The 27,843-nt window shown below is 42.0% G+C and overlaps 1 protein-coding gene and 1 long non-coding RNA gene across 4 annotated transcripts in view; one reads left to right on the forward strand and one right to left on the reverse strand.

The window, feature by feature from the left end:
• The window catches only part of OSBPL10 (oxysterol binding protein like 10), a 271,282-nt gene that overhangs the window by 168,253 nt on the left and 75,186 nt on the right, over positions 1-27,843 (forward strand). The gene's annotated exons all lie outside the window — the stretch shown is intronic.
• On the reverse strand, positions 14,170-27,554 carry LOC116657288. Its single transcript, XR_004312417.1, has 3 exons — positions 27,543-27,554; positions 26,867-26,869; positions 14,170-14,253 (listed from the first exon to the last, which is right to left on the reverse strand). It is a non-coding gene; the product is annotated as an uncharacterized LOC116657288 (long non-coding RNA).

Consider the following 27,843-nt stretch of genomic DNA (forward strand, 5'->3'; position numbering starts at 1 on the left):
CTTTTGGGAGGTTTATAGTGTGTTGTCTTATATTTAAGTCTTTAAGCCATTTTGAGTTTATTTTTGTGTATGGTGTGAGGGAGCATTCTAACTTCATTGATTTACATGCTGCTGTCCAGTTTTCCTACCACCACTTGCTGAAGAGCCTGTCTTTTCTCTGTTGTATATCCTTGCCTCCTTTGTTGACAGATGTGCTCTTTAAGAATGAGTAATAGTCATATTTGTGAGATCATCTTGTTTCAAGAAGAGGAACATACTATTTATAATAGCTAAGACATGGGAGCAGCCTAAATGTTCATTGACAGAAAAAAAAAACCCAAAATGGAATGAAATTTGCCCATTTGCAGCAATATGGATGGACCTAGAGATTATCATACTGAGTGAAGTAAGTCAGACATAGAAAGACAAATATGATATCACTTATATGTGGAATCTTAAAAAATGACGCAAATGAACTTATTCACAGACACAGAAAACATACTTATGGTTACCATGGGGGAAAGAGGAAGAGGGATACATTAGGAGTTTGGGATTAGCAGATATAAACTACTATATATAAAAAAGATAACAAGCCCTACTGTATAGCACAGGGAACTGTATTCAGCTCTATTCAGTATCTTGTAATGATCTATACTGGAAAATAATATGAAAAAGAATATATGTATCACTGAATCACTTTGTTGTACACCAGAAACTAACACAACCTTGTAAATCAACACTTCAATTAAAAAAAGAGAGTGAACGTGTATTTGGTGCTGGGTGTGGGGTTTCTTAGTGTAATTCTCCTATGTGACCTCCACTCCTTAAACCCACATAGTGTCATAGACTAACAGCCTGACAGGTAACCAGTTATCAGCTATATTATGAGACATTTATTGCTAATTAGATTACGTCTAAGTTTAGAAATTAAAAAAAAAAAAAACCTTTCCATATGTTTGAATGTTCTGCATACGTCAGTTTTTCCTCTAGTGGTCCTAGGAACAGGTACTTGATTGTGGGACCGAGAACTTCAGCCAAGCCGAGAGAAGCTGCCGTGTCTGGCTGTTGCTGCCATTGTAGCTATTTTAAGCAGAGAGAAAGTGACAGGCGCTTTCCCTGTCTGGCTCGGAGTTCACAGGAGGCTCAGATGCCATCTGGAGAGGGAGGCAGGCCCGGAAAGTGATGGAGGTGTTGCGAAGGTGTTTCTGCTGCCTTTGGTTGGTTTGTGAATCGGGAGGAAGGACTGGGGGAAATTGGGGAGCTGGTGAAGTTGGCTAGGTCGATAGATATTTTCTCTCCTCCCTTTGAAGCTGCAGCAAAGGGGATATAAGACTTGTTTCATGCTTAGCTTCCAGGAAATCCATATTGTGTGAGTCCTTGGGGACAGAGCCAGTCCCTGTTACTTTCTGGAACATCCAGTGTGTCTGGATAGCTGAGAGTTTAAAACACACAGACATGTACACCCAGACACACACACACACGCAAAGACAAAGCAAAAAAGCTGCTGTGGTTGTCTCATTTTGAGGTAATTATAAGCCTTTGAAAGGTCTCATCTGCTGCGTTGGGGGGAAAGGAACGACCTTGCTACATGCTTAAATTGGGATGTTTGAAAGCCACCTTTGGCTTTCTTGAAACTTGCAAAAGCTTCATTGAAATGATCAATTTTACAACTTGATAAGGATTTTTTTCCTTTCCTGAATGTTTATTGAAAATGACAAATAGTGTCTGATTTCTTGTTCCTGGAATGTTCTTGGAGTTTCCAGATGATCAACTTAATCTCTCTCGGCTCCCGTATCCACTCTGTAAATGTTGGGTAGCTCAGTAAATGTTGGCCTCAGCTGGGGTTCTTTTGTTCTGGATGCTCTTTGTTTCCTCCTTGTAAAAGCAGCCTTTGAAATCCAGTTTTTCATTTAAGCACTATGTACTTTTAAGATCTTAATTAATTACAGAATGAGATGTTTTTCTTAGTTGGTGGAATCTAGCTGTTTAGGGCATAAAGATAATAGAGTTTGCTTTACACTGGCCTTAATACAGCTCAACTCAGCAAAGCCTTAATACAGCTCAACTGAGCAAAGCTCAGTAAAAGAAGTATGCTTTCTTCTACGAGCCAATAAGAACTCAGATTTTTAGAAACAGACTCATGGACATCGAAAAAAAAAACTATGGTTACCAAAGGAGAGGAGAGGATGGGGAGGGATAAATTAAGAGTTTGGGATTAACAGATACACACTACTGTATATAAAATAGGTAAACAACAGGGACCTACTGTATAGCACAGGGAACTATGTTCAATTTCTTATAATAAACTATAATGAAAGTATATGTATATATGTACATGTATAATTGAATCACTTCACTGTGCACCTGAAACTAACATTTTAAATTAACTATACTTCAATTAAAAAAAACAAAAAGAACTCAGGTTTTTCCTGGGCTAAGGCTGTGGGATAAATGCACCCTAGAATGTAAGTACAGTGAATTACTTCCAGGGTGTAGGACTGAATTTACCCTGCCACACAGATGATATGAGGCCATCAGAAAGTGTCAGAACCTCAGGGCAAGTGTCTTCCCATTTGCTGTTAATCCTGCTTTTCTGACTCTGTCCTGGAGACTCCCACCCGCTTCAGATGCTGACTAGCTTTCACTAAAAGGGAGTGTTTAGCTGAAGAAGGTGCCCTGCACATTACTTCTTTCTGTAAAAGTCACTGTGCCTGTCATCCCAGTCTCTGAGGTTTGCAAAGATACATTACGGTTTTTAAACAAAAAGATTTTTCACCTTGCTTAAGAGCCAAACCTTTAGAAGAGCATGCTGTTCCCATGTAAAAATGACACTTCTATTTTAAAACAAAAATGTTTGGTTTTGCAAAAAGGTCACAGAGATATTTTTTTTTCCCTGTGACATTTATTCTTATGATCCAAGTGGACCGTACTTGACCCCTCTCCATCCTTCTCTCCTGTGCTTGGTAACTTGTTGATGAGTCTCACATACCCAGTTCCTTCTGCCAGCTAGCCAGAGACCCCTCTACCATATGACCTAGGTTTGGGGGATAACGTGAAAATGAGTTCCAACAAGCAGATCTATGTTTCTGGCCTTCAGACACGTATGTGGTAGATTTTTCCTTTCTGGGCTGGGTGATCTGATTTGGATGACGTAAGCCTATCACTCAAGAAAGACTGCTTGCTGTGTGGGGCACATCTCATGGGCGAGTGTGTCCTGTTTATTGCAAGGGTCACCAGGTGGCAGTGGTTGCTTGGGGGCTTTCACATCTTCAGTTCAAGTTCAAGTTTTGAGGTCAGACCCCAGGGGCTGGTCCCAGTTCTGAGGAACTTCTTGGCTCTGCGAGCATCTGAGTGGCATCTCTGCCTGGAGGTGGCGAAGGGAGTGCCACAAGCCCGTCACGTGGCTCCTTAATCCTTGCCTTGCATCAGTATTTAGTGATTGGCAGATGGCGGCTCCTAACATCTGTGATTTGGAGACCTAAGAATTTGATGCATGTGGTATGTATGTGGCTGAGCCTCTAACTATTCAGGGTAATTCAGGACACGTTCCACTCTCAGGGGTTCATTAGTAGCCGGCTGCACACAAATGCTCTTTTAAAGGCTCTGGGAACATATTGCCAAATAGCCCGGAGAAAAATCATCCTAATATACAGCCTTGGCCAGCGATTTGACTGCTCAGTTCACCGAACCCCTTGCCAACCTCGAGTTTTATATTTAAAATTTCTTGCTAACTTGCTCAGTGTACTAAGGAAAGCATCTGATTGGTCTGCTCATTTGGATTTCTTTCATTACTTGTGAGATTGAAAAATGTCACACATTTAGTGCTCTGATCATTTGTAACTTTTGTTTTGGTGATTGCGTTGCTTCCAGTTTTATGTAATTTCCACTTAGCTGAAGTAAGGAACACCCGTGTGATGGGTCACCAGAGAGCCCTCAAGATCACGTTGTTAAAAAGTATTTAATATGGTAGTGAAATTGTCATAATTACGAAGTGAAAGAAAAGCAGTAGTACATGATTCCAACTTAATAAAACATGAATGGCGTGTAGGAATACAGCACATATATATAAGAGTCGCAAATTTAGATACCCTAAGCTCAGATTACAAGGAAACAGTACTCTATTTTTGGTATCTAGCTCTGCCATCTCCTCAGTCTCCACTCTGGGAGAGAGGAGAGAACTTTCCAGAAAATATCTTAGTTCCTTCTAGCCTGTGGTCTTGATTCAGCCAGGGCCTGACGGTCCCCCCACCACATGGCCCCATCTCAGTTTCCCGTGACGCTGCCAACCCCTGACCCTCAGCCACATCCTGGTGGCATCCGACTTTGCCCCCTTCCCTCATAGCACCCTTCCCGAGGCAGTGTGCCTCCCTCCTGGTGGTGGTGCTCCTGGCTCTGAGCTCAGCCCCACTTCCTCCTCCGACAGGCAGATGCTAGGTTCTCGCCCTTTTCCTTGCCTTGCAGGGCTTGTCACCACTCAGTCCTCTCTGCCCTGTAGCCTGTGGGGAGGGGCTGCAGTTCAGACTTCCAAGCTGTGTTCAGGTGAAAGGCTTCAAAATCTATTTCTCTTCCAGCAACGGCTGACTAGATCACTGTCTCATGGTAGACTCAAATAAGACCTGAAGAATGCCCTCTTGGTGGTGTCCACCCCCCCCCCCCATTGTCCCCTGTGTGCCTTCCGTTGAATCTGTGCATGGAACCTTTCAGGCCACACAATTTCCAGGATGTGAAAGGACATCTGGCAAGATTTCACTTAAAAATATACTAAAAAATACTGAAAGGAAATACACCAGCGTGATTTTTCTCTGGTTTCATGGGGTTATATGTGAATTTTCTTTTCTTCTCTATGTATTGTCTATACTTTGCAAATTTTCTTCAATGTCTATATTATGTTTTTATAATTCTATAAGGCCATTTAAAAAAATTGAAGTATAGTTGATTAACAGTGTTGTGTTTGTTTCAGGTGTACTGCAAAATGATTCAGTTACATATTCTTTTTCAGATTCTTTTCCATCATAGATTATTACAAGACATCAAATGTAGTTCCCTGTGCTATATGGTATAAACTTGCTGTTTATCTATATTATATATAGTAGTGTGTATCTGTTAATCCTAAACTCCTAATGTATCCCCCTGCCCTTTCCCCTTTGGCAACCATAAGTTTGTTTTCTATGTCTGTGAGTCTTTTTCTGTTTTATAAATAAGTTCATTTGTATCATCTATAAAACATTTTCGTATGAAGTCTTTTTTCTTTTTTACTTCCTTAAATGTTAGAGGAAAGGGGCAAAATGAGTGATTACATATAGCATGCTTTTTGGATTATCTACAGTTTTTCATCTTTCAGGTTCCTTTTTCTTCCAACTTCCCTTTTCCACCTCACCCCAAATTTGTAAAAACAGGTCAAGAATTATGTGCATGCCTGTCACCAGCAGATGGAACCAGGCAAAGGAGTAAGTGGAATTAAAAATTGAGGAAAACCACTTTTTTATCTTTGCTCTGATACCTGTTTTGACATTTATTTCACATCAGTAAAAGTTATCTTCTATTGAATAACATTGCTGCAAGTGAACCTTTTATAGGATAAAGCTTGGTGCAGTAGCATCTTTCAGTGTTTTTTTGTGCACATTGAAGATCTGAAAAATAATTTCTGTAACTCTGCCAGGGTTAGACTGCTGACATCTCTGAAATCTAGTCATAGGCTGATCCTTAGACAACCTTGAAATTTATTCCAGAATCATCTTTTTCTCAGGGAGAAAAAAATTGTAATAACGTGACAGAAAATCAAAGGGAAAGAACCCCATTTTAATGGTTTTGTAACATTTTCTCGTTTTTGTCAATTTACTGAGATACTGTTCATACATTTCTTATACCCTTGTGGTAGGTGGAAGACGTATAGTCTTTTTCACTTAATATAATTTTCCATTTAAATTCTATTTATGTATTTTTATTTTTATTTTATTTTTTTAGTAAGGTCATAAGTAAGAATTTAATTGAAAAACTTCCATTAGGTGCAGCTCAGTGTATCCCCAGGTCATCTGACTTATTCTGTTCTGTACCAATCCTTATCTTTAAGGAAGATGTTATACAGGCATTGTTCGTAAGACTCACAGCCAAATTTCATAGTGTTCTTAGGTTGGTTATCTTTAGTATAGTTTAATTTGTCCAGCATAAGAGAGCCTTTAAACTTAAATGTCCATACCCTGGTGTTAACTATATAAGTCCTTTCCATAATTGAAGGAGGTTATATTCTTTGGTGGAAATCTTGCTTGTTGTCTTGATTGAGCCTGGGTGATCTTATAAGAAAATTCATATTTATGGTCAGGCTCAGAGCAGGTATTATTAATTGGCCAGGTGAGATCTCCCAACTTGTAATGTCAGTAGTGGCCTAAATAGAACTATAATTTCTCTTTTAGAATAAATTTTCTGAGGATTATCTAGTTAGAGCCTTGGAGTAGGGAAACCCACCAAGGTAACACAGAAGCACAAGATACAGGTAATGTGCCATAAACCTAACAGTTGGATTAGTTCATAATCAAAGGTGTGAGCAATTATCAAAGTAATTGGTAAACAGGCCTGGTCCGGTGTCTTGGGTCAGCTGTCTACCTCAGCTGTCGTCTTCTTCTCATCCTGGCCTGGTAGCTTCTTCTCCATTTGAGCATTGTTTTAAGTTGAGCACTACTCCATAGGCCAGTCCAGTGCAAGAGCTCTTTCTGATTGGAAATTAATCCAGAAGTCAATTTCCTTTAGCTTTCACTGTGCATGGTCTAGTTAAGAGTACCTGATAAAGGGTCCTTCCATTCAGGTTGGAGACAGTTCTTTAAGTCATGTCTGTTCCAGTATGTATAACCCCTGGCTGCAGGTGATGATGGGGCATCGGACCGTCACCCAAGGATAGATGACTGAGCTTCAGAAACAAACCTGGAGTGTCCTTTTAATAATTCAATTAAACTTTGCAACAATGTAACATAATAGCAAGGAATGATCTGAGAAGTGAGCCTTAGTAAATACAGACCTTAATCAACAAAACTAGAATTTAATATCCACTAAAATATAATCTTTTTCTCTCATTTTTATAAAATATAGCCAAATCAAGATTTAATTTGTTTACAAGTTAAGTCTGATTATTTGATCATATAGGCTCTTTTAAATTGGCTGTTTTGGAACTTTTAATAAGGACTTTCAGGCTAGAATTTTAATAAGGTATTCTAAGGCCAGGAAAGCCACATCAAGGGCTTGTCGTATGTTTTTTGCCTTACAGATTTAGGTGAATTCTTTTGTACTCAAAATGCCTTGAGATTCCTGTACCTGTTAGGAGGTGATTTTCCTAATTTATCTGATAGAACCACTGGGGACCTAAGAGTTTCCAGTCTCTGGAGGGATCAGATAGAGAGAAAAGATAACTGTTCTAAGTCTGCTTACATAGGTATAATTTATCAAATTGCTGTGAGTCATAATTAGCTTAAGGAGAAGGGTTTCTTTATATCTGGGAAACACAGATTAAAAGCCAGTAATATTTCAGACAAAACCAAAAATTATAACCATATTCATCAGTTTACTCAGTCCCATGTAACTAATCTTTTTTTTTGTTAACAGTTTTATGAAATCAGAGTTTTCATTGCTATTTATGTATTTTTAAATAAATTATATTCTGTTTATATATTTACTTAAGAATACCAAAAGTCTCTATAATTTATTTAAATCATATTCATTCTGTTGTTGGAGATGTAGGCTGTTTGCCATTGTAAATCTTCATTTTGGAAATTATTCTAAAACTGCACGGTAGCATGTAGATCTCAGGTTACTTCCAGGTGCACTGTGTGAGGTATGTAGTCTGTGAGTGAACTTGGGTGGGTGGTCTGTCTTTGATCTGTCATCTTGTTGGTCAATAGGGTTGATGTGGCTGGCCTGATTGGATTCCCAAAGAACATACAATATTAATGTATTATTATCTTTCAGACTATTATATAAATATGGTTAAAGGGATCAGACTTGATGTAGTTAAATCAATCCACAAATAGCCCCGAGGCCTGATTTTAGCCTTGATTAAATCCCTTCCCCCACTTTTTTTTTAGATGGAGGTACTGAGGATTGAACCCAGGACCTAGTGCATGCTAAACATGGTCTACCACCGAGCTATTACCCACCCCCTAAATTCCTTTTTTTTTAATGATTAGAAAATAAAATTGACAAGTTCCGTTCTCCATGATATTTGCATCTTTTGATAAGCTGTAAGTTACTCAGAAAGGCAAACAGATTAAGGAAAATGAAGAACAAAGGAGGAGACAGCCAGCTGTATCTTGACCACCTGTTGTATGACGAGCATCCGGGCAAAACGCGTTTTCATAGTTGTCTCATTTAAGCCCAGGAAAACCCAGTAGACAGGTAAGAGTTATCTCTGCTGTGGAGGAAGAGATTGAGGACTGGTAGGTTTAAATCGTTTTCCTCAAGCCTCAGGCAGTAAGGAGGTGAGTCCGTTCAGGTCTGTGTCTGTTTGATTTCGAAAGCTTCCTCTCTTCGTCAGACCCAGGCTGCTCACACCTGGGATACTCCAGTTTGCAGTAACTGGGAGCTACCTGGGAGGTGTGCCGGTGTGCATTTTAAATGGAGCCAAGACTTAACAAGTCAAACAATGAAACTAAAGGACTTAATAGAAATTACACAAGAATTCTTTTTGGCCTTGGGATGGGGAAGACCTTTTAAAACATGACTTTAGAAAATTATAGGCAAAAAACAAAGAAACAAAAAGAGACTCACAAATTTTATTTCATAAAAAAACAAAACAAAAAAAACCTTTCTCCTGACCAAAAATAATAGGCAAAGTCAACCTGGGGAAATAATTGCATCTCATCTCATCGTAAGGGCCTATTTCCCTATTGTATAAGGAGCGCCTAGAAATCAGTGAAGAAAAGCCAACAACCCGATGGAAAAGTCGGGGAGAAGCTGAGGATTGAATTGTTCCTACCTTTGACTGTTGTGAGCAGTGCTGCGGTGAACATGCATTTTGTTTTGTTTTTGGTTTCCTTGAGTATCAGTTTTCAGTTACTGGGGTTTATGGTATTTCTGGGTCATATGGTAGTTCTATGTTAAACTTTTTGAGGAGTTGCCCAGCTGTTCTCTACCATGACTGTAAGATTTTACTTTCCTGCCAGCAATATATGAGAGTTCTGATCTCTCCACATCCTCACCGGCATCTGTTATTTTCCACTGTTGTGATTATAGCCACCCCAGCAGGTGTGACCTGGTGTCTCATCCTGGTTGTGATTTGCACTTCCTTGTGGCTAATGCTGGTGAGCATCTTGTGGTGTGATTTTTGGGTAACTGCTTAACCTGTGCATATAATTGATCTCAACCTCAGGTCCTCACACTTGGTTTTCCCAGTGTCATTGAGACCATTGACTGATTCTCATCCAGTCATGCCCCTGAGCCTGGAAGGGGGCAGCGTCACAGCACACCCAGGAGTCCAGATCCACCCAGCCTTGCATCCCCACGTGACTCTGTCCATCTCTTCTGATCCCATTCCCCACTTCTAAAACCTTCTCGTTGTGCTTTTTGAGAGTCAGTCCCTCATCAAGCATCATTTCTGATATCCTCAACCTGATCTGTTAATGGTTCCTTCACCTTCTTCTCCATCTGGAACCTAGTTCTCCCTGGCAGCCCTCCTACTTGGCCCTAGTTCTCTCTTTCCCTCCCTGCAGGACATAGAGATAAAGTGACCTCATTGTTTCCCTGATATGTCCAGATCATTCTCCGTCCTTCTCCCTTTAAAGCACCCACCTTTGAATCTCAGGCCATCACCACACTGTACCCTACCCCTCCCTCCTTCATCCCTTGAAGGCTGGAACTGGTGAATTACCGTTACTCCCTCCACCTTCTCCTCCTTAATCTGTTTAGATTCTGTGGCCTCTCAAGGTGTCAAGCCCTTGCACCCTCCCTCGCTTTCTTTACCCTTCTCACTCGGCTGTACTCACCTGGCAAATTCCCAGCCTTTGTTAAACCCTCTGACCCTCCAGCACTTCCTTCCCTATCTTCGCTTATAAGTGGTGAGCTTACTTTTGTTTCCCTGAGGAAATGAAAGCAACCAAGAGAGAACCCCCAACAGTCCCTTTCCTCCACCTGCCTCTGCTCTGTTGCTCTGCCTTTGCCTGTTTAATCCCTGTGCTCCTGCACTCAAGTGCTGCCCCCTCTCGCCTGCTCTAGACAAGGCTCTAGAAGATATTTCTCCTGGAATGTCAGTCCATTGGATTTTCCTGTGAGAAAGGAAAACCTTACTTTTTTCTTCTCCCCTCCTAAATTCTCTGACTGGAGACCTGTTAATTAGACAAACAAAAGACAGATGAACAAGAGAACAACAAATTCAGATGAAGGCCTGTGTCTTGCATGCACACAGGAGTCCTCCATGACTCGTTACGCAGAGACGTGGTCAGGATGGGGGCTTGTCTAGCCTCTTGACAAAAGAAAAATACATTTTTTAGTAAAGTGACAGACAAAGGAAAAGGACTTTGAGCTTCTAAGGGCTGCATATTGTGGAAAGATAAATGTGTGGGGGAAACTGATCGATGATAAGGGAGAGTCAGGTTTGTTCTGTCCATGCCTCTGGTGCATGTCAGGCTGATGAGTCTAGAGTATCTGTGATTAGGAATCCCCTTGCCCTTCCTGGGAGAAAGGAAGAAGAAGAGAATGTGTCTTGTCATCTTTTTTTTTTAATTGAAGTATAGTCGAATTACAGTGTTACGTTAGTTTCATATAGCAAAGTGATTCAGTTATACATATGTGCGTTCCTTTTCATGTTCTTTAGCATTATAGGTCATTATGAGATACTGAATGTAGTTCCCTGTGCTAAACAGTAGGACCTTGTTGTTTATCTATTTCACATATGATTGGTAGTATCTGCAAATTTCAGACTCCGAATTTATCCCTCCGCACCACCCTTTGTCTGCTTCTTAATTGCTTTCAGTTAAAAATAATCCTTGTGTCAAAGTCACATGTTTTGTGGTGACATTCTGCTCTGCTTCCTTCCCACTAGAACTTTTTCCATCTTAGAAATCTCTCTCTTGACCCCACATGCTCTCTCCAGCGATGGGTCATTTTTCTGCTCCCCTTTAAGTCAACTCCTCAAAAGAACTATCTCTGTTCATTGCTTTCCATCTTTCTTACGCCTTTTCTATTAAGCCCTTTTCCTCCACAATTCCCGCTGAAGCTGTTCTCATCAGGATCTCCAGTGATCTCTGGGTCAGTAGACTTCATGCTCAGCTCCTGGTCCTCGCTCCATTGGCCGGTCAATGGAACTGGATCCAGCAGGTCCTGCCCTCCTTGAAACACTGTCCCTCCACCCTGTACCCCCCTACCCCGAGCGCCCAGGACACCACGCTGTCCCGATTTCCTCCCACTGCACAGCTCGCTCACTCCTCTTAGTCTCTGTTGCTGGTTCCTTCTTACATCTCAGCCTCTCAGATGTTCGAATTTCTCCTCTGTCTTCAGTTGTCCCCTTGGTCATCTTTTCCACCACAGTCTCTGCTACCACTTGTCTGGCTGCCTGGTTACACCTCCACTTGGATGTCTCCTCGGTATCTCAAGGTAACTGCATTCACGGATCCAAAACTGAATTTTTGAAATTCTTCCACATCCCTTCCCCCTGCCCCACCAACAACAAGAACAGCAACTGGCCCCTCTCCCCACCTAGGTTAATAAATGGAAACTCCATCCCTCCAGTGGCCCAGACTGCAAACCTGGAGGCCAATCTTTGGCATTTATTCCGTTCTTTCTCACATGCCACATCAGAATTTTAAGAACATACCATTGTATCTTCCATCAAAATATAACCAGAATCTGACCCCCTGACCCTGTTACCAGCTTCTCGCCCAGATGCCAGTGAGAAGAGCCTTGTTTCTGCCTCCCTGCTTCCATCCTTACTCAGCACTGTTCTCCATCCAGCAGCTGGAGTGAGCCTTTGAGAAGTCAGATCTTGTCTCTCCTTTATTCAGAACCTGCTGATGCTGAAATGGCTGATTCAGCCTGGAGCAGGGAAGGGACAGAATAAGCCTGGGATACTCTGTGGTCCCTGAGAGGAAGTGCTCACAGGCTTGTGGATGGATGTCAAAAAGATAATAGTGGTGATGGTTTATAACATTTGAAATGAAAAGATAATCCAGGAGTCTGTGGTGAGAGCAGAAATGCAAGTGGCAGGTGACAGGGAGGGAGAATGTCAACTAATAAATGCAGAAAGCGTGAGAGAGTTAGAAAATCACTGTTTTGTAATCCCCAAAGAGATAATAGATTTAATCAAAGACAGTTAAGGAATGCCAGAACCGTTAGGTGCAGGGTGTCAGGGAACCGGATATTCGTGGGTTCTGTGTGTGCACGTGTAAGATGCCAAAGAGGACTTGCTCGTTATGAAAGTGGAACTGTAATGTTCAAGGAAGGCAACCGCTGGCAGTTCCCATCTTATTCAAGTGATCACACCTAGTGTCACTGAGTGTTCATGGAGGGACAGCCTGACATAATGTGCCTGCTGATACGATGTCACATGACATTCTCAGCAACACTTATGACGTGCTCCCCAATCCGAATCTAAGTGGACCTTTAGAACTACCTTCTGGTTTACAGAAAATACAGTCAGATAAATCCAGGATGTGGGACCTCTTGCGAGACCACAGGCCTTGTCTCATCAAATAGGAAAAAGTGGATGGGGACCTTGTAGTTTTTTGTTTTGTTTTGATTTTTCAGTTTTATTAGGTAGAATGGTTACAGTTTGACTACACATATACAGCATATTGCATGTAAATATGTACACACAATATACTGCACATATTTTAAAAAATTTACATGTATGTGCTGTTCAGTGTTTCTAAGAACAGTTTAGAGCTTTAGCTTTTTAAATTCACATGGTTATCAAAGGAATAAAGCCAGCTACACAATAAGAATCAACAGAATACAGTAATCTAACCATAAAGGACAGTCAAATGTGCTTACATATATTCAAGAAATCAATAATCTGAGTTATAAATAATAAATGGTTCATTTGTATCCTTTTTTAAAAAAAAAGATTCCACATATGAATGATATCATGTGGCATTTTTCATTCTCTTTCTTCACTTAGAATGACGATCTCCAGGTCCATCCATGTGACTGCAAATGGCATTATTTTATTCTTTTTTATGGCTGAGTAGTATTCTATTGTGTGTGTGTATGTATAAATATATATAAACTCTTCTTTATCCAGTCTTCTCTTGATGGCCATTTGGGTTGTTTCCATCTCTTGGCTATTGTAAATAGTGCTGCTGTGAACATTGGGGTGCATGTGTCTTTTTGAATTGTATTTTTCTCAGGCTATATGCCCAGGAGTGGGATTGCTGGATCATAGGGTAAGTCTGTTTTTAGTTTTTTGAGGAATCTCCATACTGTTTTCCATAGTGGCTGCACCAATCTACATTCCCACCAGCAGTGTAGGAGGGTTCCCTTTTTTCCACATCCTCTCCAGCATTTATTGTTTGTAGACTTTTGAATGATAGCCATTCTGACTGGTGTAAGGTGAGATGTCATTGTAGTTTTGATTTGCATTTCTCTAACAATTAGTGATGTTGAGCATTTTTTTCATGTGCCTGTTGATCATTTGTATGTCTTCATTGGAGAATTGCTTTTTTAGGTCTTCTGCCCATTTTTGGATTGGGTTGCTGGTTTTTTTGATATTAAGGTGTATGAGCTGTTTGTATATTTTGGAAATTAGTCCCTTGTCAGTCACATCATTTGCAAATATTTTCTTCCATTCTGTAGGTTGTCTTTTCATTTTGATGATGGTATCCTTAGCTGTGCAAAAGCTTTCAAGTTTAATTAGATCCCATTTGTTTATTTTTGCTTTTATTTCCATTACTCCAGGAGCTCGTTCAAAAAATATACTTCTGTGATTTATGTCTAAGAGTGTTCTGCCTATGTTTTCCTCTAGTACCTTCCTTATAGTATCTGGTCTTATATTTAAGTCTTTAATCCATCTTGAGTTTATTTTTGTATATGGTGTTAGAGGATATTCTAATTTCAGTCTTTCACATGTAGCTGTCCTATTTTCCCAGCACCACTTACTGAAGAGACTGTCTTCTCTCCATTGTATGTTCTTGCCTCCTTTGTTGTACATTAATTGACCATAAGTGTGTGGGTTTATTTCTGCACTTTCCTGTTCCATTGAGCTATGTGTCTGTTTTTGTGCCAGTATCATACTGTTTTGATTACTGTAGCTTTGTAATATAGTCAGAAGCCTGGGAGTGTGATTCCCTCAGCTCTATTCTTCTTTTTCAAGATTGTGTTGGCTATTTGGGGTCTTTTGTGTTTCCATTACAAATTTTTAACATTGTTTTGTTCCAGCCCCGTGAAGAGAGTCACTGGTAATTTGAATGATTTTTAAGGCTGTTTAAAGTTTCTGGGGAGGAAACCTGGGAACACTTCCTCTTCAGTCTTGGCAGGCTGACCCTGGGCACTTTCTTAGGTGAAGGTGGGGGCAGTCATAAATGAACCAGTGAAACCCCTGCCCACATGAGCTGATGATCCGGTGCAGGAAGATGGACCATAAGTAAGCAAGCAAACGTGCAGCATGTCAGGTGCTGTAAGTATTACATAAGATACCTGTAACCTAATTTTGGACATTTCAGAAAGAACACGTGTGTGTGGGAGGTGCAGACATGTGCATATACACGGATCAAGCAAGTATGGCAAAATGTTAGCAGTTGTTCAATCTTGGTGGTGGGTGTGTGGGGCTCTTTGCCTTGAAATTGTCTAAATATTGGAATTTTAAAAGTGCACTGGAAACAAACCAATCCTCTAATATGCCCCTTCTCTCACAGAGTGGAAGCTAGACCTTACAGCCGGTCCCGATGGCCCTCCACATGCAGCCCCGTCCTCGCCCCTTTGAAACCTGCTCTGTCTCTGTCCCTCCTGACTCGAGGCCCACCAGCCTTGATGTTTGTTGGCCCTTTGAGGCCTGCTTGCACCTCGGAGCCTTTGCACTTCCCACCACACCTTCCTTCCTAGAGCATCCTTCCTTTGGCTCTGTGTGTGGCTTCCTCTTATTTCCTTGAGGTGTTTACTTAAAGGTTGTTTCACTGAGGCCTTCCTGGGTTACTCACCTATGAAAAATTGCAACTCCTTGTCCCCCATCTCTTGCTCGTCTCCCTGTCTGATTTTTTTTCAGCTTTACAACTAATTTTATTAAAATTTTTTTAATGTACAGTTGCTTTTCAATATTATATGTTTCAGGTGTACAGCATAGTGATTCCCAATTTTTCAAGATTATACTCCGTCTATAATTACTATAAAATATTGGCTATATTCCCTGTGTTTTACTATATATCCCTGTAGTTTATTTATTTAATGCATAGTAGTTTGTGTCCCTTAATCCCCCACCCCCATCTCACTCCTCACCTCTTCCCTGTCCCCACTGGTAACCACTAGTTCTCTGAATCTGTGAATCTGTTTCTTTTATGTTACATTCACTAGTTTGTTGTCTTTTTTAGATCCCCCATGTAAGTGATGTCCTACAGTATTTGTCTTTCTCTGTCTGACTTACTTCACTCAGTATGATGTCCTCCCAGTCCATCCGTGTTGTTGCAAATGACAAAATTTCCTTCTCTTTTATTTCCCTGCCTTATTTTTCTCCACAATACTTGTCACACCTGATATGCCACATGTTTGCTTATTTACTTATGGTCCATATTCCTGCACCGGAACATCAGCTTCCGTGGGCAGGGGTTTCATTGGTTCATTCACAACTCCCGCCCTCCTCACCTAGGAGGGTACCCAGGTTCAGCCTGCCAGGACTAAAGAAGATGTGTTCCCAGGTTTCCTACCCAGAAACTTTAAATAGCTTTAAAAACCATTGCCTGTGTGACCTCTGAAGAAAATGACACCACTTAAAATTTGTGGAAGTGGACTCTATAGGTGAACATCACTTAGCAACGCAAACAATGATCTGAACTGTGAAATCCAATAAAATCTGTTGTATGAAAAGGCTGCCAGAGAATTATTTGCCCCCCAAAAATATATTAGAGAAGCTTTATTCTACATCGTAATCAATACCTTTAAAACTGAATGGGCATATCTTGGAGCCTGTTTTTCTGATCTTGAATAGCTGCAGTGGTGAAGATTGTACCAATTTACTCTTCATCACTGAACTTTACAATAATTGCATCAACTTAAGCTGTCTGTGTTGAAGTGGAGATACCACTGAGTAAGAAGTGTCTCTTCTCTCAGTAATCAGCTGCCTACAGTTGACCAAAAGGGAAAGAGCATGGTGGTTTTGTGGAAACACATACACACCAACACTGTACATCTCCTTTTTGATTTTATTTGTATTAGTTTGATAGCTCTAGGCTTTTGGACTACTTTAATAATTAAAAAATATGTAGTTGAGCCTCATTTTCATGGGTTCTGTATCAGCAAATTTGCCACCTTTGCATACTTGGTGAAATGTATCTGTAACCCGAGAATCAAGACTCGGGATGGTTTCCTGGTCATTCACAGGCACGCTGTGAAAAATTCTGAGTCACTTGACATGCGGTCCCCAGCTGAGTTCAAGGAAGGCAGCAGTCTGCCTTCATGTTTCAGCAGCTTTCTCATGTCCTTTCCATAGCCTTGTTTTGTGCTGCATTTTTGCATGTTTGTGCTTTTATCGATGATTTCGCTGTTTTGAATGGCTCCCAAGCGTAGCACTAGTGTGCTGTCAAGGGTTTCTAAGTGCACGAAGGCTGTGATGTGCCCGATGGAGAAAATTGGTGTGCTCGATGAGCTTTGTTCAGGATTATAGTGTTCAGAGCTACAGTTACATATTATATATTATAGTATACTTGTTCAGGTATAGTGCTGTTGGCTGTGAGTTCAATGTTACCTTAGCAAAAATATGGTACATCTGGGAAAAAAAAAAAAAAAAGGAAGAGGAAATCCTCAGATCTATATGTGAGGCCAGTCTGGAAAGTGCTGAAGTAACATCCGTAGTGTGCGATGAAACTATGGAAAAGATGGGAAAGCAGCTAAATTTGTGGATTCCTGAGACAACAACCAATTTTTAAAAGCATAATGGACAGCATTGTTGTGGGGCTGAAAGGCAAAGAAAGTTTTGGTCATGTTATGCAGGGTCAGGAAAATGGTAAACCCTTCTCGCCTGGTGCTGGCCGGCTCACATATTTCAACAGCTGGTAACGGGGGAGGGGATAGTTAATGCATACTAAGTGCAGGCTCTACCCCTGAAGTCCTAGGTTCAATCCACAGTCCCTCCACTTAAACAAAGAGAGAAAAACAACAACAAACAAAAGACATGGAATGTCTTAAAAAAAAAAAAAAAGATGGTACAGCGTGAAAAATGTTAAATTTGTAAGTTGGACAGGTCTTCAAGATCAGGAGATTGAGGGAGAATTAAAAAAAAATAGTCAATTCTCTAGGCTTTCAAAATATTTCAGTAATTTAGAAGCCTAGTAGTTGGTCCTCATTATTCTGGGTTCTATATTTGTGAATTCTCCTACTTGCTAAAATCTGTGTGCATCTCCAAAATTGATACAGCGTTTTGCTGTCATCTGCAGACACACGCAGAACATCAAAAAAATTGTCGTCTGGCAAATTGTCCCAGCTGAGGTCCCACAAGGCGGTGTTCTGCCCTCTTGTTAGGGCTGAGGTAGGGGTGATCGGAGGATGGAGACAGGGAGGGGTGATTCCTGCAATGCTGATCCTCATTTTCTCTTCCGTAAAATAAAAATAAAATCTTCCAGACTGAGTTATCTTTAGCACTTAAGATTGTAATCCTTGTGAGATATATCTGCGTACACACACATGCACACTTGCCCTAGGAATAACAGCCCAGCATTTGCTGACACACTGTTCATGGTTACTCGATAGAACATAATTACTGTGAATAATGAGAATTGACTTAAACCTTGTTAAGTGCTCCACAAGAAAAGAATTATATGGAAAAGCTGAGTTTTGATGCTAATGAAACAAGCTTGTTTTACAAGCATCTTGGCAGACAAACCTGTCAGTAGACCAGAATGTCACCACGGGCTCGCAGGACTCTCACACTGTATTTCCCTTAGCGGTGTTGGGCCAGCATTCCCTAATTAAGTGTCGCGGGGACTTTTTGGACTATAAAACTACCTATGAATAATGAGACTCAACTGCAATTGCTTTAGTGAAGTTATTTTTAAAAACAGCAAAGGCGACGGCAGTAGGGAAGGCATTGATTCTGCAAGCGAAGTGTAATGCGCTTAAATCACGTTTCGTGATGTCTGGCTAAAAACCACAGGGTAGAAATTCCCTATCTGTGTTTATTTTCCACGGTGTTCACCAACACTGTTGTTGCTTAGCATCTGATCAGCATTTCCTGCGTGCCCATCACCATTTTAAGCTCCTCACATGTAATCTCATTTAATCTGCGGGATACCAGTCGTGGTGGTTGTTGCTGGGGTGGGAACAGCAGCAAACACATGCATGACACTGGCTGTGAATTCAGAACATTTCTCAGTGGTTCATGGCTGCGACGAATTCATTCCTTCCACGTGTCTGTGCCGTGAGAACTGTTATGAGCCCATTTGACAGCTGAGGAAACTGAGGCTCAGAGAACGTAAACAACATGCCCAGGGTCGTACGTAGTAAGTGGTCCAGAGCCTTTGCTCTCAGACCCTAAATTCTGCTGCTTCCCAGAATTGGGGTGTTGAGGGGTTTGGAGGGAGGCACTCTGTCCAGCAATAAGCAGATTCACTAGATAGGAACTTGTATGCACTGTCCACTTTCTATTTATTATTTTTATGTGTAGATTACTCTGTATATATTATATTATTATGTGTATATTATATATTATGCACATATAATGTATATATTATATATGCTGCATATGTGTATATTAATATTTACTATTAACTTTGTATGACCTGAGCTCAGATCAGTGCCTGCAGGCACTCGAGTTTCTCTAGGTTATAAGTCAGCAGGTGTCAGGTGATCAACTTCTGTTTCTCAAACCAGCTTTGTAAGCAGAGACAGACCTGTTTGCCAAGGAGTACTGACCACACAGGATACGTGGTTAAGAATTATGGTCTGTTGTGGTTGCATTTTCTCTTTAATCTTTAAAATTGTTGATGGAGTGACAAGGGGTGTTGGAGTGCTGTGGAGTTAGGATGCAAGGGAAAAGATATTTTTTCCTCAATTTAAGTGTGAACGAGGCCTCTCAGGACAGGAGTGGGAGTGTGGAACGTCTCCCAGGGAGTGCTCTCTGCACCTTCCCCTCATCTGTACCAGGAGTTCCTAGCCTGACATCTGTAGGCCTACAGATTTTAGTTTTGTCTGTTTGTTGATTGATTTACTGTTGGCCACAAGGCCCTTTGAGAATCTAATAAAAGCTGATGACTCTTTTGAGAGTCCTTTCCTTGAGAGGAAAATGATTGCAGGCATAAATAACCCTGGCAATGAATACATGCTGTGGGTACCAGACCTCCTGAGAAGCCCATGGAGAAAGCATCTTAGCGTTCATGGGTTCTAGAACCTTCTTTCTCAGGGGGTCTGTGAGCTCTTTTCACCATTTAAAGGTCCCTAACTGAAGTCAAACAATTATCTTTGTTTCTTTGCTCTTGCCTGGATTTAGGTGAACGGTTGCTGGTACTCTTGTTTTCTTATGTGGGCAAGTTAGAGGAAGTTAGTGAAGTCCACGCTGAGTGAGGTGGGGTTTCTTCGTGTGAAAGGTTGGGAACCTCTCGCCTTGTGGGGCCTTGGTCTTGAATGGCCTCACCCTTCCCAGGACCTTGTTAGTCTGTTCAACCCTTACTCTATAACAGTATAATTTCACACTGTTTTGATGGTTTCATATATACATGTTTTGTGTTCTCTCTTCATCCTTAACATCCCTAAGGAGCCCCTTTCCACTCTCCTGTTGGGCTTGGCACGCAGTAGGCCCATGGGCTTACTTGGTCTGCAGCCCCTGTCAGGAGGGCCCAGGGCTGGGCCGAGGTGTCCTCCCTTTGTCAGCAGCAGCGGAGAGGGCAAAACTGGGCAGTGTTCTTCAGATGATCCAATGTGAAAGCTGAAGAAATTGTTCCTAAGATAATACAGCCCTCTTAAAATCTAGCATGTATCTCAGTTTGAAACAGTTATTTTTAACTTTTCTTTTACTAGTGGAATTGCATTTTTTAGATAAGTAGGTGTTTGTTTTTGATGCCTTGGCATGGGGTGGAGTGTACCATGTACACTCAGAACATGACTGTTTCCACCTGTTGAGTGTAACCTTTTCTGGCTGCTGAATTTACGTGAAAATAAAGCAAATTTGTCCCTGGGGTGAAATATGTTATTTACACTGTAGTTGTGGAAAGAATTACAGCCAGTGTTTATGTTGCATTTGGGAAGCCAGAGAAGACACCAGGAAGAGTGGCTCATATTATGTTATACATTTTCTACAAGGCTAGTTTCAAGCTGGTGAAGTAACAGTACACAGGTGGGCCTAAGGGGAGACAGTCATTTCCAAGGGTTTTCTGAACTGAAGGAGAAAATGCATTTTCCTACTTTAAATGCTCAGATTAGCCCAAATTAGGCATCCCCAAGTACTGACACAAATGTGACCGTTGATGTTGAGCATTTTCACTGGGAAAGAACAACCTGGAGACTGAAGCAGTGACCCAAAGCTGGAGAATGCATTTAATGGTTCATTGATGACCTAGCGTCCCCAGCCAGGTGTTAAGGGGACCCTGGCCTGGGGCTACTCCCCAGACCTTGAGAACTTGAAAGGCAAGTGCACCTGGGGGTCTCGGAGGGGCTAGGGGTGTGGTGGCTGTGGCTTCTGTCTGGGGAGATGAGCAGAGCCCCATGGAGAAGCACTGGGACTGGGCCTGGAAGCCCAGTAGGATTTGACCAGGAGGGATGAGGAGGAGAGGGTTTCCAGCAAGATGAAAAAAGTCAGGAGAAAGTCAAGCCATACAGAGTTGCTCAAGTAGGTAGGATATTCACGGGAAGGCAGAGAGGGGCGTGATACACAAGCCGTGGTGACATGTAGTTCTGTTTTCAGATCCTGTACTTTCCAAGGTCACTGCCAGGGCCAGACATTATCTTTTTACCTCTCAGGTGAGGGGAGGTCACTTTATTCCTCTGAAAAAGAGAACTGCTTTAATCACAGCTGCATCAGGGCAACCCCAGAGGGCTCTTGGGGGAGCCCTGGTTAATGAAGGAAAATCCGGGGCTCCTTGGTGCTGATTTTAATTCCCGCAGAGTTAATGGAAGTGTTAGACCTGTGAACTTGATACAAGGAAATAGGTGACACAGCTAACTGGGATGTCGTCCAGACGTTGGGAATCATCGGTAAAGGTGTGAGCTGAGAGGACAGGGGATGAGCCCTTGTCTCTTACACCCCTTTAACCTGTTGGACCCTACTGACCTCGAATTAGGAGGTGGTACCACAAGCAGAAGAGAGCTGGGGGTCTGGGCTCAGTTCGAGTCGAGTGTTTATCATAAGCATTTATAAGAATGAGTATACTTCTAGAACCCTCTGACAGGAATCTGCACAAGCCTGGCGTTCTATCCCATGTGCTTTAAGTTTAGGGAACTAACTCATCCTTCAGTGAATTGTTTTGGATAAAAGCGTTGACTGATGTTCCAGCTGATACAGACATCTTCTTGGGCAGTGAGTTTCTAAAGTATTGAACACAGCCTGCATCGTTGTATCCCATGAATGTCAGAACCCTGTATCAAGCTAAAATCACAGTCAAAGAGAAGTGGGTGGAGGGGAGACCCTGTACTGAAGGGACAGGTCTGTATGTATAGGGCTGTCGTATCACAGGACACTATTCTCTACACATCACATGACAGTGTTTTCCACACCCCTGGTATCAGCTGACTGGACCAGGGCAGGCATCCAACCCACCATGAAGTGAAGTCATCTTCACTTTCTTTCAAGTCTCAATTAGGAGAGACTGAAAGCCAGACCTGTGAGATTGGGTAGATTGGGGTCCAGTGGCTCTGCTGGGATTTGTACAAGTGCAGGATGTTTTCATTTGAGCGAGGAGAGAGGGAAGGTGTGGAAATCAGAGACCACAGAGATGGAAGGGAAGGGAGACAGGAGATTGTGTCATCGCTGGAGGCCAGAGAGAGTGGTCCTGTCTGGTAGTAGATGCTGGACACCTCTGTTCTTCTCCTTGAACTAGCCTGAATGCATCCATCCCTCCTTCCTTCCCTCATCCATCCGACATTGTCAGGCGTCTCCTGTGAATAGAGTCCTTTGATGAGTAAGATCTCGTGGGCCCTTCACACAGTGTGATGGTGGATTAACTGGTTGATTTAGTCAGTGGGCTGGCCTTGGAGATGGACGTGTATGGAAATAATTATGAGTTCCTTTTGCATGTTTATGAATGTGAATGGACTCCACACTCTTACACTTACTTTTTTAAAATGTGGATGCCAGAGTTATGAGGAAGAGTGGATGGAGAAGGAAGCAGTAGAACTGGGCTCAGGCATCTGCGGAGGGTGTCAGCTCCTTGGTAAAGCACAGTGTATTAAGTAGATCATTGTTCCAGCTCACGTTGGAACACCTTGAGGCTTAACACTGTAGGCAGTTCGGGCAGGAATTGTGTTCTCTCTTCTGTAAAATGGCGACTACAGTGTCATTTACCCAGTGAGGCTACAATAAATATTAATTACTGGTGTCTTGTCCTTTAACATAATTTTCCCTTTCAGATTAATGAAGCAGATTCCTGATAAATGCATTTGTCTCTCCAGAGCTTCATTTGCCAAGACTCAAATGTTGTAAAGGACTTGCCTGAGGGCGTGATGCTCTTGTCCAATTTTTTCCCCCTTTCAAGTGCCCTATGGAGAGGCATGTCTTTTCTGAAAATAATTGGTATGAGTGAAGTTAATTTTAGCTGGGAAAGAGAACTATGTTGTCATATTCTTGTCTGCTACTTTGCATTGTAGATACTTGAACTGGAAACAATAAGTTTTAAAAGAGAGTAGCAGGCAAGCAGTCAGTAGAGCTAAGGCCCGGTTGGAGATAAGTATGTGCTACCAACCTGAAGTCAGATATAGATGTCTGTTAGCACGTTCGCTTCAGGAATTTTTAGAACAATCTTCTCCCCTAAAATGAAAGAATTTCCCCAAATGGAGATTAGATATCACAGAAACTCACAGGTTCTTTGAGATAGGCCAAGATGTAAGTGGAATATGAATAAAGCAGAGTCAAAAAAGCGCTTTGATTTCGTACTCATTGATCTTTGGTTTGTAAGGTTCCATCCCGCAAGAGAGAAAAACCTGATACACCAGCTAGCATTTGCTGAGACTGGTAGCTCTGCCAGAGGGCTTCTGGGGTGAACCGATAAAGCTGCATTTTAGTTTTTTGTTTCTTCCATGATATATATTAAGCAGTTTCTAATGAGGGGACTTCGGAGAGAAACTTACAGATTTGAGTGAAACTTAACACACCATTTGCAGAACAAATCCTTACCTCTTACTGTCCCGTCTTTGTTTATGGATCACAGTTTCTTTCCTGGGGATTTTATCCAGGACGTTTGTGGTCTAACTTGTTCCCATTCAGTTCGGGGTGAATTGGCTGGTGGCAGAGCCAGCTGGCTCCCAAGCATCTGCTTCCTTCTAGGTAGAAGGGCATGCCGGGTGAGTGTGTGTGTGTGTGTGCACATGTGTGCATGTGCATGAGTGTGTGTGCGCTCAGCACCGTGATTGTGAACCATCTAGAGCAGTGCCATCCTGCTGGCCTCCTGGGAGCAGGGTAGATGGGCAGAGAAGCTGGGATCCAGGACACTGGACTATAGTCCTGGCATCTCTGCTTGCCCGGATTATGATTTGGGCCCTGGTGTTGTGTAAAACAAGACTCACATGATCCGCCCTGCCGTGTGACCAGGGCAGAGCTGGAGGGTGAGAGATGAGTGTGACCACACTTGTGTGAGCTAGAGAGCTCCCCCTTGGCCCAGATGTGACATGGCCCAGCTTCTGTTACTCACTCAACGCTGTGACAGGTCTGGCTTTTGTGCTGGAAGTAAGTGAAGAGAGTGAGCAGGCATGGGGGCTGTGGGAGAGCAAAGAGCCAATTTTCTGCTTTCATCCTCAGCTTAGACGCTGGGTTAAAGTCAGATGCAGGGCCTGGGGTGAGCTTGGCAAAGGTGGACAAGTGCCCATCCCTTATCTGGGGTTCTGGGGACAGAGCAGGCAGCTGGACATGGTCCAGGTAGAACTGCGCCCTCTGGCATGAGGAAGGGGTAGGGACCTTGGGCAGTGCTTCCCATCATTTCCTCATCCCTGGGACCTTCAGGAGAGAACTGTGGCTTCTTCTCATGCTTTCTGGGTCCACTTGATTCTCCTGGTCCTCCTGCCTCTCCCTCTCCTCAGGGCTTTCCTTCCATTGCTGGAACCATCTTGTACTCCACCCTACACAAGTGCCCATCCCACCATCCAATACTGCAGCGTCCACCCTGATGAGATAAATACTCTCTGAACTCCCTTGACTCTTATTTGCTTGACTTTTCTTGACTGCATGTGGAAATCTCTTTTTTGTTAAGTATATTTGACATATAACATCGTGTAAATTTAAAGTGTACCACGTGTTAATTGGGTACACCTCTGCAGTGTGATAGGATTGCCGTGGTAGCGATGTTGAGCACCTCTGTCACATAAAACAATCCCTTTCTTTTTAGTGGTTGGAATGATGAAGTTCTAGTCACTTGGCAAGTTTGATGATTATAGTACAATATTATTGCCTGTACTCATTACACTGTGCGTTAGGTCTCTGTAGCGTATTTACTACTTGTTGCTGGGTTTGGGAATGCCTTAGCTTTTTTTTTTTTTTCCACCCTGTATTATTCAGGCACATGTACAGAGAATTAAAACAAAACAGTAAAAAACACTGGCTTTTGTTTTTTGGGGTTTTTTATTTTTGGTCTATGAAACTGATAATGACAAAAGATTTTTAGAGAGTGTAGAGAAAGAGGACAGCTCACACACGGCTGAGAGAATGTAAACTGACACAATTTTTCGCCGGTGAGCTGGCAGTATTTATCAAAAACCTTAAAAATTAATGTTAAATACCCATAAGTCCAGTCATTCCTCTTCTAGGAGTTAAAGAAAATCATTACAAATTTATGCTAAGATCTAGCGGCAGAGAAGCTTGTTGAATTCTAATTTCTCAGAGAAGAAAGTTAGACCTCAGCGTAAGGTCCAGTCGTGGGGAATTGGGCAACACACTGTGGCACGTTTATGTGACGAAATGATCTGCAGTAGCCTAAATAGTACTGTCACGATTTATTGTCGTGGTGTGTGGAATAAGAAAGCAGCATTAGGATGTGCGGCCATTTTCATAAAAAGTAAAAGTACATATTTGTGCGTAAAAATGTTTTAAGTATATATACCAAAATTTTAACATTTATTTCTCTGGTTTGGGATGTGTTATGGGTATTTTCTTCTATTTTATTTTATTTTCTGTGACAAGTATTGCTTTTATACCAAAAAAAAAAAAAAAAAAAAAAGGAGAAGAAGAAGAAATATTTATACTGAAAACCGGCCGTGGGCGGAGGTGCTGCAGCAGCTCTGGCCGTGGGCATGGAGCCGGCGAGGCCAGCCTCGTGCCCGGTGAAAGTGGGTGCGCCTTCTTCCACGTTTAGCATCCTGCCGCGTCTGTGTCTTTGTGAGGAGGCGGCAGGAGGTTCAGATAAGTGAGTGGTAAATAAGGTGATTATTTCCTGACTCCTGACCTTCTACTCATAGTCCTTCTGTTGATCCTGTGACATTTTCTTTGAGAACAAGATAAACAGATTATTCCTTTTATACCTGGCACCCCTCATTACCAGTATGTTAACATTCCATACCAAGGCGTAGAATGAAAAAATAATACTTTTTAACCTTTGTGTAGGCATCTTCTGCTACCTAATTCTAAAAATACATTCTCTACCTCTGTTTTCCTTTAGCAAAAATTCCATGAGAAGTGATGGTGACATTGCACTTGAGAGCTTTTGCTCCTGAGCTGGGGCTGTCTTTCCTTGGAGTGTAGACCTCTTCTGCAGTGCAGCCTCTAAAATGAGGTCTGTGTCTGTTGATGAGGAAAGGCATCTGTGATGTGGGTATTAGCTTTCCAGGGCTGTGGTAACAGAGTACCACAAACTGGATACTTGGTCTCACGGTGCTGGAGGTGAGAAACCCCAAATCCAAGCATTTGCAGGTGGTGCCTTCTAAGGACACTGAGGGACCATTCAGGGTCTCTCTCCTTGGCTTGTAAATCAGTCTTCTCCCATCGTTTCCCTCATCTGCCCTCTGTGCATGTCTGGGTCCTACTTTCCCTGTTTTATAAGGACACCAGTCGTGTTGGATTCGGGTCCACTCTAATGACCAGGTTTTAACCTGGTTACCTCTGTAAAGAGCCCATCTCCCAGTCAGGTCACATCTGAGGTGCTGCGAGTTAGGATGTCTACATGTGAATTTGGGAAGGACACCACTGTTCAACCCATGATAATGTATTTCCTCCCTATTTAAAAAAAAACCTTTATGATTTTGAAAAATTTAAAACAAAAGCATTGGAGAGGGTCATATTAAACCTCCACATCACCATCAACACAGTTTCAGCATCCCCCAAAGTCAGTGTCATTTCATACTTATCCCCCCTGTTCCCCACAACTACAATATTTTGAAGTAACCCCCAGCCATAAGAGATGATGAATTCCAAGGGATGAAGTTTATACAACTATGTATAAGGGATAATCTTTTTAGGCTTTAAGCCATTTTGAGTTTATTTTTGTGTATGGAGTGAGGGAGTGTTCTAACTTCATTGATTTACATGCTGCTGTCCAGTTTTCCCAACACCACTTGCTGAAGAGACTGTCTTTTCTCCATTGAATAAGCTTGCCTCCTTTGTCAAAGAGTAATTGACTGTAGGTCTGTGGGTTCATTTCTGGACTCTCTCTTCTGTTCCATTAGTCCATGTGTCTGTTTTTGTACCAATACCATGCTATTTTGATTACTGTAGCTCTGTAGTATTGTCTGAAGTCTGGGAGGGTTATTCCTCCAGCTTCATTCTTTTTTCTTCAGTAATGCTTTGGCAATTCTGGGTCATTTGTGATTCCATATAAATTTTAGGATAGTTTGTTCTAGTTCTGTGACGAATGTCCTGAGTAATATAATGGGGGTTGCATTAAATCTGTAGATTGCCTTGGGCAGTATGGCCATTTTAACAATCGTGATTCTTCCAATCCAAGAGCATGGGATATCTTTCCATTTCTTTAAGTTGTGTTTAATTTCCTTAATCAATGTTTTGTAGTTCTCCATGTGTAAGTCTTTCACCTCCTTGGTCAGGTTTACTCCTTGGTATTTTATTTCTTGGATGTGATTTAGGGAAGATCTTTTTAAGTAAGATTGTGTGTAAATTAGGGGAGTCAGAGTAATACCAGAACGTTAGGGCTTATCTCTAGGAAGTAGGTTATCAGGTAATTTTTACTTCCTTCTTTCTAACTGTATTTACTGTGTGGGGTGGTGAGTGCTGGAGTGAAGCAGCCTTTTGTAATCCAAAAAGCAAAAACAAGTTGTCTCCAGCTGGTGAGGAGGGTTGGGGTGAAGGACGGTGGAAGAAACTTCACCATAGTTGTTTTTTGAGGCAGGAAAGAGCATTTCACCCCCTGAATAGGAGGAAGAAAGAGCAAGAGGTACCCTGGGTGGCGCCTCATAGTGGAGAGACCTCTGGAGACGAGAGCGAGGGCCGACACCACAGGGGAAGCTGTGTTACCTCAGCACGGAGCCCCGGCCTCTCTGAACCCACATTTCCTGCCTGTAAAATGGAGGAGGCAGACTTGACATCCATAGACTCCTTTTGCCATGAATGCTCTGTTCTCACAGTTCTTGACCATTTCAGTATGGGTTTGTCTTTGAGAGAGTTTATAA

Source organism: Camelus ferus, chromosome 17 (assembly GCF_009834535.1).
Source record: "Camelus ferus isolate YT-003-E chromosome 17, BCGSAC_Cfer_1.0, whole genome shotgun sequence".
Lineage (NCBI taxonomy): Eukaryota > Metazoa > Chordata > Mammalia > Artiodactyla > Camelidae > Camelus > Camelus ferus.